Here is a 12,347-nt window from a genome sequence, read left to right on the forward strand (position 1 = left end):
CAACACTGTCCCCGGTAGCAGAGAAGTAGAGATGCCATCAGGGACAATATGGAGCGCGTCTTCTTACACAGCTATGGACTGACTGTAACATATGTATTTTTTTCACTACACAGAAGTTTACTGTGAAAGTAAATTAAACGTACAAACACGCACCATGGCTAACGGTGGCAAAAGCCGTGTGTGATAGCTTAGGGCAAGTTTTAACGGAGACGAATTTAGAAAAGACGATGTCATGATCGAATTTTGCCGAAACCTAGATGATGGGAAAATATCAAATTACATCAATCACTTAATAAAAGTTTTCAAAGCCTGCACTATTGGAGAAAAGGGGGCTTATGATCTCAATGCCAGCATGAAGACAGACGCTAGCAGCACTGTGCTAAATGACAGGAAGAATTGAGTATTTATAGAAGGTTGGCGCTGTGGACATTGACTAACAGGTGACCTTAGTTACTGGTGGAATGAACGCCCTTAGCTAGAAGCGATAGAGAAAAATGTGCCATCATCATCATGGTATTAAAAAAATTAAGTGCAGGAGTCAAAAACCAAGGAGCTCTGTGACAAAGTAACCCTAAAACTAAGGGCCACTCAAAAGGCGATTCCCTCAGGGGAAATTAGGGCACTGAGTATGTAAACATGTGGGCTCCACAACACTAAATACCAACCAAATTCATTCATAATACTAGTTACACAAGATCAGCACGGTCTTTTGTGATGCATTATTGTTTGTAACAATTGAAGCACACTCCTTACCATGCATGACTCCAACTATATAACAAATGTATCTATTTTTTAAATTTTAATGTTTATTTATTTTTGAGAGAGAGAGAGACAGAGTGGGAGCAGGGAGGAGAAGAGAGGGAGGGAGACACAGAATCCGAAGCAGGCTCCGGGCTCCAAGCCATCTGCACGGAGCTTGACGCGGGCCTCAAACCCATGAACCTTGAGATCATGACCTGAGCAGAAGTCGGATGTTTAACCAACTGAGTCACCCAGGTGCCCCTATAGCAAATATTTTTATTCTGAGATACAGGATATGTTTATGAATTATAAGACCTATATATACAATGAAAGTCACACCTCCCTCGTCAATCAAATAAATGTGTGTGTGTGTGTGTGTGTGTGTGTCTCTTTTTTTTTTTTTTTTTTTTTTGAGAGAAAGAGACAGAACAAGCAGGGGAGAGGCAGAGAAGGAGACAGGGAGAGTCCCCAGCAGGCTCAACACAGTGCAAAGAGCCCAACTCGGGGCCTCAAACTCATGAACGGTGAGATCATGACCTGAGCCACCCAGGCACTGTGTGTGTGTGTGTGTGTGTGTGTGTGTGTGTGTGTCTTTTAAATGTGATGACCTTATTCAGACTTCAGTCCCTTTTCTAAATTGACCATGTCAGATTTTCAAACTCTTTATAATAATGCCATTCTATTATGATAAAATACATTTTTTCTTTTTTTTCTTTTTTTTTTTTTTTTTTTTTAAATTTTTTTTTTTCAACGTTTTTTATTTATTTTTGGGACAGAGAGAGACAGAGCATGAACGGGGGAGGGGCAGAGAGAGAGGGAGACACAGAATCGGAAACAGGCTCCAGGCTCCGAGCCATCAGCCCAGAGCCTGACGCGGGGCTCGAACTCACGGACCGCGAGATCGTGACCTGGCTGAAGTCGGACGCTTAACCGACTGCGCCACCCAGGCGCCCCTAAAATACATTTTTTCAAAAATTCAGACATGTAGTAACATTTAATGAATATGACCATGAAAATTATTTGTAAGGGGGTGCCAAATGACTTAGCACTTTTTTCCAGTCTTGTAGTGAGAAAAAGGGGTGGAGGGTGCACCTGGGTGGCTCAGCTGTTTAAGTGTCGGACTCTTAATTTAGGCTCAGGTCATGATCTCACAATTTGTGAGTTCCAGGCCCGAGCTGGGCTCTGCACACTGACTGCAGAGAGCCTGCTTGGGATTCTCCCTCTTCCTCCCGCTCTGTCCCTCCTCCACTTGTGCTCTCTCTCAAAATAAATAAACTTACAAATAAATAAATAAATAAATAAATAAAAATACAAAAAGGGGCAGGGCACCTGGGTGGCTCAGTCGGTTATGCATCCGACTCTTGGTTTTCTGCTCAGGTCATGATCTCATGGTTCCTGAGTTCAAGCCCTGCCTCAGGTTCTGAACTGACAGTGCAGAACCTGCTTGGGATTCTCTTGCTCTCTCTGCCCGTCCCCTGTGCAAGCACGTGTGCGTGCACTCTCTCTCCCTCTTTCTCAAAGCAAACTTTAAAAAACACACACAAATTCATGGGGCACCTGGGTGGCTCAACTGGTTAAGCATCCGACTTCAACTCTGGTCATGATCTTGCAAGTTGTGGGTTCTAGCCCCATGCCAGGCTCTGTGCTGACAGCTCAGAGCCTGGAGCCTGCTTTGGATTCTGTGTCTCCCTCTCTCTCTGCCCCTCCCCTGCTTGTGCTCTGTCTCTGTCTCTCTCTCAAAAATAAACATTTAAAAATATTTTTAACCCAAATTTATGACCCGTTGTATATACACCACATCTTCTTTATCCATTCATCCATTGATGGACCTTTGGGCTCTTCCCATACTTTGGCTATTGTTGATAGCGCTGCTATAAACATTGGGGTGCATGTGCCCCTTCGAAACAGCACACCTGTGTCCCTCGGATAAATACCTTGTAGTGCAATTGCTGGGTCATAGAGTAGTTCTATTTTTAATTTTTTGAGGAACCTCTGTACTGTTTTCCAGTCTCCATTCCCACCAACAGCGCAAAAGGGTTCCTCTTTCTCTGTACCCTCGCCAACATCTGCCATTATCTGAGTTGTTAATTTGAGCCATTCTGACTGGTGGGAGGTGGTATCTCATTGTGGTTTTGGTTTGTATTTCCCTGATGATGAGTGATGTGGAGCATTTTTTCATGTGTCCGTTGGCCATCTGGGTGTCTTCTTTGGAAAAGTGTCTGTCTATTCAAGTCTTTTGCCCATTTCTTCACTAGATTATTTGGGATTTTTTGGGGTGTTGAGTTTGATAAGTTCTTTATAGATTTTTGGATACTACCCTTTATCTGATATATCGTTTGCAAATATCTTCTCCCATTCCATCGGTTGTCTTTTAGTTTTGCTGATTGTTTCCTTCGCTGTGCAGAAAGTTTTTATTTTGATGAGGTCCCAATAGTTCATTTTTGCTTTTGTTTCCCTTGCCTCTGGAGATATGTCAAGTAAGACGTTGCTGTGGCCGAGGTCAAAGAGGTTGTTGCCTGTTTTCTCCTCAAGGATTTTGATGGCTTCCTGTCTTACATTTAGGTCTTTCATCCATTTTGAGTTTATTGTTGTGTATGGTGTAAGAAAGTGGTCCAGGTTCATTCTTCTGCATGTTGCTGTCCAGTTTTCCCAACACCATTTGCTGAAGAGACTCTTTTTTCCCATTGGACAATCTTTCCTGCTTTGTCAAAGATTAGTTGGCCATGCGTTTGCGTGTCCGTTTCTGGGTTCTCTATTCTGTTCCATTGATCTGAGTGTCTGTTCTTGTGCCAGTACCATACTGTCTTGATGATTACAGCTTTGTAATACAGCTTGAAGTCCGGGATTGTGATGCCTCCTGCTTTGGTTTTCTTTTTCAAGATTGCTGTAGCTATTCGGGGTCTTTTCTGGTTCCATACAAATTTTAGGATTATTTGTTCTAGCTCTGTGAAGAACGCGGGTGTTATTTTGATAGGGATTGCATTGAATGTGTAGACTGTTTTGTGTAATATAGACATTTTAACAATATTTGTTCCTCCAATCCACGGGCATGGAACGTTTTTCAATGTTTTTGTGTCTTCAATTTCTTTCATACGCTTTCTATAGTTTTCAGTGTATGGATTTTTTTTACCTCTTTGGTTAGGTTTATTCTTAAGTATTTTATGGGTTTTGGTACAACTGTAAATGGGATTTATTCCTTGATTTTTCTTTCTGCTGCTTCATTATTGGTATATAGAAATGCAACCGATTTCTATATATTGATTTTGTATCCCGCGGCTTTGCTGAATTCACATATCAGTTCTAGCAGTTTTTTGGTGGAGTCTTTTGAGTTTTCCACATAGAGTATCATATTGTCCGCAAAGAGTGAAAGTTTGACTTCCTCCTGGCTGATTTGGATGCCTTTTATTTCATTGTGTTGTCTGATTGCTGAGGCTAGGACTTCCAACACTATGTTGAACAACAGTGGTGAGAGTGGACATCCCTGTCGTGTTCCTGATCTTAGGGGGAAAGCTCTCAGTTTTTCCCCATTGAGGGTGTTATTAGCCTTGGGTCTTTCGTATATGATGGCCTTTGTGACAAAGACACCACAACTCTAACAACTGTAAACTTAGTGTTAAAAGGCTCTGGCAGACAGCTCTATGCTGCTAGGTTTTTAGCTTGTAAATAACGCAAGCCCATCAGCAGTTTTAAAATGCCATAGAGGGGTGCCTGGGTGGCTCAGTCGGTTAAGCGTCCGACTTCAGCTCAGGTCACGATCTCGCGGTCCGTGAGTTCGAGCCCCGCGTCGGGCTCTGGGCTGATGGCTCGGAGCCTGGAGCCTGCTTCCAATTCTGTGTCTCCCTCTCTCTCTGTCCCTCCCCCGTTCATGCTCTGTCTCTCTCTGTCTCAAAAATAAATAAACGTTAAAAAAAAATTAAACAAAAAAAAAATAAAATGCCATAGAAAACATGGAAACAAAATAAATAACCAAGAACATCTATCTAAAATGAAACTGTGTAACCAACACATCTAAAATGCGAAAAATAATTAGAACTGACTGGGGGAAACATCCCTCCGATAAAAATTTTAATTCTTTGACTTTTTTTTTCTTGTTTTTAAATGACAAACTTTTAAATTTATATGAGGATAAAAAGAGCTTCACAAGTGGACAGTTTAAAAAATCCCTAGTAGATGGAGTATCTGGCTGGCTCAGTTGGTGGAGCAGGTGACTCTTGAGCTCGGGGTCATGAGTTTGAGCCCCATGTTGGGTGTAGAAATTACTTAAATAAATAAGGCTTAAAAAAATAAAATCTTTAAAAAAAGAACTATGTTTTACACCATAACCTTATACATGCATCCATATGATACATAATTAACACAAAAGCCTCACTGCCCCCTACAAAATTCCAATCCATAGTATATGTGCGCACTCTAATTTTTCTCTTTCATTTCCTCATAAAGCACTGGTTCCAATCAAATTTGATTTCAAATGGGTTGTGAACTGCAATTTGAAAAACACTGATGTAGACGTCATTGAGGCCACGTAATCGCACGTGCACACACACAGTGTTGCACACTCAGCCGTCATTTCACACATAAGTGATTCATCACAAGGTTTTGAAAAATATTTTCTAATGTTTATTGATTTTTAAGAGAGAGAGAGAGAGGCAGAGCATGAGGGAAGGAGGAGTAGAGAGAGGGGGAGACACAGGATCTGAAGCAGGCTCCAGGCTCTGAGCTGTCAGCACCGAGCCCGACATGGGGCTCGAACCCACGAAACGTGAGATCATGACCTGAGCCGAAGTCAAACGCTTAACCGACTGAGCCATGCAGGCACCCCTCATCACAGGTTTTGGGAGAGCAGGGTGGTGTCTCCTCCTTCCTGGGTGTCCCGTGGTGGAGTCAAAGAGGATGCTCGATGCGTGTTTGCTCATTAGGAGCAGGGTGAGGGCTAGGAGAGAAGAGGGGCACAGCCCAGCACATTTGGAGGTGCAGGAACCTGACGAAGACCACCATGCCTCTTGCTTTGGTTTCACCCCCTTTCCCTGGGCCAATGGAATGGAGACACCCCGCAAGCAGTAAGTGCCAAGTCTCCCACGTCTCAGGGTGAAGAAAAGGCTGAGTGATCGCTTGTGGGAGTGAGGGTAGTACCTGCTCCCGGGACTAGTTCCCGGGATTTGAGGATTCAGCGCCCAAGGAGACTGCTTTATGTACCTTCTGTCTGGACATGGCTTTGCAGGTGTTCTGGGCTTTCCAGTGGGAGTCTCCTGTCTCTGGCTAGGAAAGCTTTCAAAAGTAGGGGCGAAGCTTTTGCTGTGAGACTGGGGCTCCCTGAGGGCAGGCCTGTGTCTCCCCCCTCAGACTGGGATCCCTGAGGAAAGGCGCTCTGTCCTGCCCCTCTGACTGGGGCATGTGAATGGGGGGCAATGTGGGCTAAGTCAAGGTCTATTTAGGGTTACTGGGGCGGGGGTGGGGGGGCAGGGGAATAGAAGAGACCTTGAAAAGGCTGCAGATTAGCTGAGTGTGAGACCCTTGGATCCAGCAGCCTTGGTGAGCTTAGGAGCCTAGTGTGAGACTGTGCTCATACGAGGCAGCACTGAGGCTGCAGGTGCCCTTGTGTGGGATGCCTGGGGGAGAGCAAGGGGCTAACTTCAGCTGAAAGATAACTTCAGAGCCTCCCACTCTGGCTTCAGCTTCCCTCTTCCCTACATGTCGCAAGTGCAATCGTAGAAGATCTTCTAAACCTGGCCCACGTTGTGTGCAGACCCCCTCATGCCAAAGGCCTTTTGAACCACTGTCCAGGAGCCCCTGACTGGCTCAGTCACAGAGCGTGGGACTCTGTATCTTAGGGTCATGAGGTCAAGCCCCACGTTGGGGATGGAGATGACTTAAAAAAATGCTGCCCATCCCATTCATTAGTGGGTGGTGAAGTCAGGCGGGTAGATCCTGATGAGGGTTCTTTTTGGAATGCAACTGACCAGTCAGTTCTGTAGCATAGTGCAGCTATGCGGGGCTTTATGCGTGTGTGTGTGTGTGTGTGTGTGTGCGCGCGTGCTTGTGCATCCTGGCTCGTGAGGCAAAATGCTGAAAGGACCCACACTCACACTGTCCAGGTGCACACGCAAAAACATACCTCCCGGGGAGGCATGCGCTTGCACGGAGGTGCTCACATCCAGCCTCGGGCTGCACGCGAGCCCCTGCTCCCCGCAGAGGCAGCTGCGTTTCCATGTGCACAGACCCACCTCCCTCCGAACAGGGCAGGAAGGAAGAGCTCCCTGTTATCCTCCTCCTGGCCATCCACCACCCCCACCCCACGCCTCCCTTCCTTCCCGCCACTTCCTCTCTTCCTCCATACCATCCTGCCCTTTCCTCTTCCGCCCCTCCCTCCCTGCCCGCCCCCCCTCCCCACTGGGGCCATCCCCCCTCAGCTCTTGCTGAACAACAGCCGGGCAGCCCAAGACCACCTCTCAGCCCAGCTGAGATCCAGGAAAGGTCCTATACGTGACTGTATTCCCCAAGGCAGAAATGAGGACAAGTGGCCTGACTTGAACACAGACGTTTGACATCAGGCCAGTCCCAACTGCCCTGTTCGTGCGGTCACCCTGTGGGTGTGCACGGCCTCGGTTTCTCCCCCCAGAGAGAGTGGCCCACCTTGGCAGTGGGGCTGGGAACTTCCAGAGTCTCCCTCTGGTTCTTGACTGGTCTCCCCTTTAAGCTTCCAGGTCTGTCCAGAGGGGTTTAGGAACCCATGCTCCTGTGCCCCTGTCCTCCTGAGACCCTGCGGGGAGGGGGCAGTGGGGAGCTGAGCAGGTAAGACAGACTTCAAGGAGGGGTTGTTTGGACCCTGCTAGACTTAGCCACACATGGGTCTCCTTGCGTGAGTGAGAGGAGAGTGCTTGGGTTTGGGGATTAGGTGGCAGGGAGCGGGGGAGTCCTATGTCGCAGGCTTGGGCATATCAAAGGCCAGGGAATCTTTTTTTTTTTTTTTTAATTTTTAAATGTTTATTTTTGAGAGAGACAGAGAGAGCATGCACGCATGGGAATGGCAGAGAGAGGAGACAGAGGATCCGAAACAGGATCCATGCTGTCAGCACAGAGCCCCATGTGGGGCTCGAACTCACGGAACCACAAAATCATGACCTGAGCCGAAGTGGAACGCTCAACCGACTGAGTCACCCAGGTGCCCCGAAAGGCCAGGGAATCTAATCAGAAAATAAGGAATGAGAACTGGAGACCGTTCCAAAAGTTCCAAACCAAAGACTGATAATGGATCCAGGAAGTTCCATGTCTGGAGCTGGGACTGTGGTCCCTGCCCAGATCCCGGTCAATCTAATTCAGCTTCTGGAGAGGCCGGTCTGTGAGTGACAGTGCACAGCCTGCTAGGGCTTTCCCTCTACTCGGGGCTCCTTGTGTGGACCATCTGGGCAAGGCGGGGGTTGGGACCCAGGACAGGGAACTGGGGACAGGAAACCTCGGTAAGGACCTCCTTCAGCAGGTGTGGACACCTTTCCCCAGCACTTTGACAGCTGGAGTCTTGGCTTCCCAGGACCACTACACGGGGAAACCAAGACCTGGAGCAGGAAGGGGGACCCAAAGCCCCAGGGATTCCTCATGCACTTCATGATGGGGGGAGAGGAAGGATCCAGAAGCCTTTGATATTCCCCAAAACTACTTCTATTGCTTTTTTTGACTGACCATCCCTTTTTCCAGGTTCTCAGGAGGTCTGGTAAGGGTCTGGCTGAACTTCCCCTAAATCCTCCTCATTCTTCATGGTCTGCCTTCTTCAGCAAGCTTTCCTCCATCACTGGCTATTGTTGTGACAATAACAAAATAGTTATGTGACCCATAACAGAGCTAAGCTTGGCTCTATGCCAAGCACCCATTGAGGGATTTATGTGCGTTTTCCCACCTAACACACAACACTGTAAGTGTTATTAATTTCCCTTAATAGATGAGGACACAGGTTCAGAGAGGGAGAGTGATCTGCCCAAGCTCACGCAGCTATCAAATGGCAGAGGCACGCATCCCACCTACTCCTGTTTGCATGAGCTTAACTTCTCCCCCTGCAAGCTTTGGAGAGTCAGGGCTTTGTCAGGACTCAGCCCACACAACCCAGATTCCGAATCCTGGACCCACTGCGGCCAGTGTTTTGTTGAGAAATCAAGACCACTAGACTTATGTGATTGTGCATTGTGACCCCCCCACCCCACCCCCAACCCTGATATATCAATACATTGATACATTCCTCAGACCCCTTAGTCCCAGGGGGAATGGAGCTCAATAGGAAGGAGGCCAGAACCATCGTATTAGGCTAGGGAGGCAAAGAGCCCCAGAGAACACCTGGAAACTCTTTCCCACCCCTACCCAGCCCTATGCCCAATGCCCTCCGCTCCTCCATCCAGGCTCCCGTTTCCTTCTAAGCCCTTCCCAGATTTGGCTGCCCAACTCTCCCCAGCACCCAGGCCAAATTCCGGGTGCACTGCATTTCATTCCTTTCCCCCGAGAGTCACAGTCCCCAAGTACCCTTCTCCTTGCCCCCACACCATGTCCCGGCCACACTTCTTCTGGGGCCCTCTCGCCCAGAGGGGAATCGAGCCAGGGTAAAAAGGGCAGGTGGAGGGAGGCAACAGAATGAGACCCCCAAGGGACCATGCCTCCCTAGCTGAAGGGGCAGCCCACAGGGAGAAGAGATGGGGGAGGAAACACCCCCATCAATCAGTAGGCCCCCAGTGGGGTTAAGGGGCACCCCACACTGCTCATTAACTGTCATTATGTTAATGATCCCATAAGAATGAGCCTAATGAAGGGCGCCTGGGTGGCTCAGTCAGTTAAGTGTCCGACTTCGGCTCAGGTCATGATCTCACAGTTTGTGAGCTTGAGCCCCATGTCGGGCTCTGTGCTGACAGCTTAGAGCCTGGAGCCTGTTTCCGATTCTGTGTCTCCCTCTCTCTCTGCCCCTCCCCTGCTCATGCTCTGTCTCTCTCTCTCCTTCAAAATAATAATAATAATAATAATAATAAAAAGAATGAGCCTAATGACAACCTCCACCTGCTGCATGAGCCAATACTCTCACACGCCTGACCTCCCCAGCCCCTCTCCATAGGCCTCCACAGGGCTGTCGGTTAGCAACGTCCATCTCTGGAGAAACTGGGCCCAGAGAGGCCAAGAGAGGGGTTCACCCACTGAACAAGGCAAGTGGCAGGGAAGCTTCTGGAAGAGTTAGGCTGAGAGCCCCAAGTGCCGCAGTGTGGGCACTGGGTAATGCGCTCAGTTCTGGGCTGAACTAGATCACAGAGCAGGTGAACAGAGGGGTGGATACGTCTCTGGTTATGCCAGAAAGAACCACGTCCTGGTGAAAACATCTGCCATTTACTGAGCACTTATTATGGGGCAGCCACCATGGTTCATGCTGGGCAGACAATTCTCTTATTTGAACCTCACGGTTTCGGGAGGGAGGGACTGTTATTGTTTCTATGTCACAGGTGAGGAAACTGAAGCACAAAGGGGTCCAGCTGTGAGTAAGTGGTGACACCGAGTGCTGAAGTTCAGCACCCTTGGCAGAGAGACTAGATAGCCATGTGTGGATCCGTGAGGAGAATTAGGCCCCAGTGAGAGGCATTTAGGGACATCATAAGACCGACTGCGTGGAGGCCTTTAGAGATAGCCATCTCCCCCTCCAGGGAAGCATGTGAGCGAAAACCTGATCGGCATCTCCAAGAGTCCTGTCTGAAGGATCCCTAAGAGTCTAATGGCTCTTAGCTCAGCTGAGCTACGAGATTCTATCCTGGACTCTGATTCTGCAAGTACAGAGCCCTTGGGGCCCCACACAGGCCCTCCGCCCCTGCTATAGCTCTCTCTTCACTTCAGTCTCCTTTCTGGAGTCCCAGGGATCCCTCATTATAAACCCCCTCCCCCGGTGAGGATGACTCCCCTTTAAGGTGTTGGCCACAGAGCATCCCAGAGCTCAGAGGAGCCCTGGCCTAATTAAAGCAAGCCTTCTGCGAAGCTGAGATGTGTGTCAGGAGAGGGCAGAGGGTTCCCAAACGCCCATCTCCAGAGCGGGAGTCATTCCAAGGCATTGAAGGAGTAAAGGGGGCAGACCGTGGCCATCAACAGACAAATGGATACAGAAAATGTGGTGTATACACACACACACACACACACACACACACACCGGAATATTACACAGCCATGAAAAGGATCCAATCATGCCATTTGTGACAACGTGGATGGACCTAAAGGGGTATAATGCCAAGTGAAATAAGTCAGACTAAGAAAGACAAATACCGTATGATTTCACTCGTTAAGTGGAACCTAAGAAAAGATGAAGAAGCAAAAAGTGGAATCAGAGTTACGAATACAGAGAACAAATCGATGGTTGCCAGAGGGGAGGGGTGGGGGGTTGGGCAGGTGGGAGAATGGAAAGACACACGTCTGGCATGCAGCCCCAGCTCAAGCCACTAATTACCTTCATGGCCTGAAGCAAGTCCCTTTGCCTCTTGGCCTGTTTCCTCCTCTGCACAGTGGTGATAACGAGCCTGTCCGGCGAGCCTGAAGAGATAAATGGTCTATAGGGGCCTATGGAAAGCCGACTGTGTTTATACCATTAGACAGCGCTGTTATTACCCAGGGGTGGGCTTGGGGAGGGCCCCTCCTGGTCTGACCTGAAATGTCACTCCTGGACAGGATGCTGGCTCCAGTCCTTTCCTCAGGGCAGCCCAGGGGGTGGGTAGGGCCTGTTTCTAAAGAAGAGAACTGAGCACTCAGCAAACATTCACTGATGTTGGTGATGATCTCTGAAATGATTCCATCAGGACGCCACGCCCCGCCATCAGCAGGGCGCACGCTCCGACACGGGAGCAGTGGTCGGCCTCCCGGGCCTCACTCCCACCCTCCGCTTTCCGCCTGGAAAGCCGTCCACTCACACCCCACCCACCCGCCAGAGGAAAATTCCTGCGGCTGATCTCGTGGGTCAGAGGCAATGACCTGGGGAGGGGAGCAGGAAGGCTGGCAGCCACCATTGGCCGGGAACCAATTCCTGGGCTGAGTCTTCTGGACCCCCAGGCTCCACAAATACGCACGCTGGAGGCTATTTTGACTTAATCTGGGGTGACCCCAGAGAAGGAAGCTAACTGTCCCTTGCCCTGTTCGGCACAGGAGCAGCAGTAGGCCTGAGGTCTCGGGGACGAAGAGCTGTGACTTCCAGTAGATTTTCCCTCTGGAGCAGCTGGGTTATTAACACAGCTGGCCCCGCTCTGTCTACTTTCCAAACTGGTGTCGTGGTCATCATCTCATTGGCCACTTCTCACAACTAGCTCTGTGTTTTCCAGGTACAAAAACTGAGACCCACCGGGGGCAACCAGTTGCTCAAGAGAGCAGAGATAATAGGGGCCACTGGGTGGTTCAGTCCGTTTAAGCATCTGACTTCGGCTCGGGCCACGATCTCACGGTTTGTGGGTTGGAGCCCCGCGTTGGGCTCGGTGCTGACAGCTCAGAGCCTGGAGCCTGCTTCGGATTCTGTGTCTCCCTCGCTCTCTGCCCCTCCCCCGCTTGCAGTCTGTCTCTCTCTAAAACATTAAAAATAATAATGAATAATAAGATAAAAAAGAGAGCAGAGATAACAGCCA

This window comes from Neofelis nebulosa, chromosome 6 (assembly GCF_028018385.1).
Source record: "Neofelis nebulosa isolate mNeoNeb1 chromosome 6, mNeoNeb1.pri, whole genome shotgun sequence".
NCBI classification, from domain to species: Eukaryota; Metazoa; Chordata; class Mammalia; order Carnivora; family Felidae; genus Neofelis; species Neofelis nebulosa.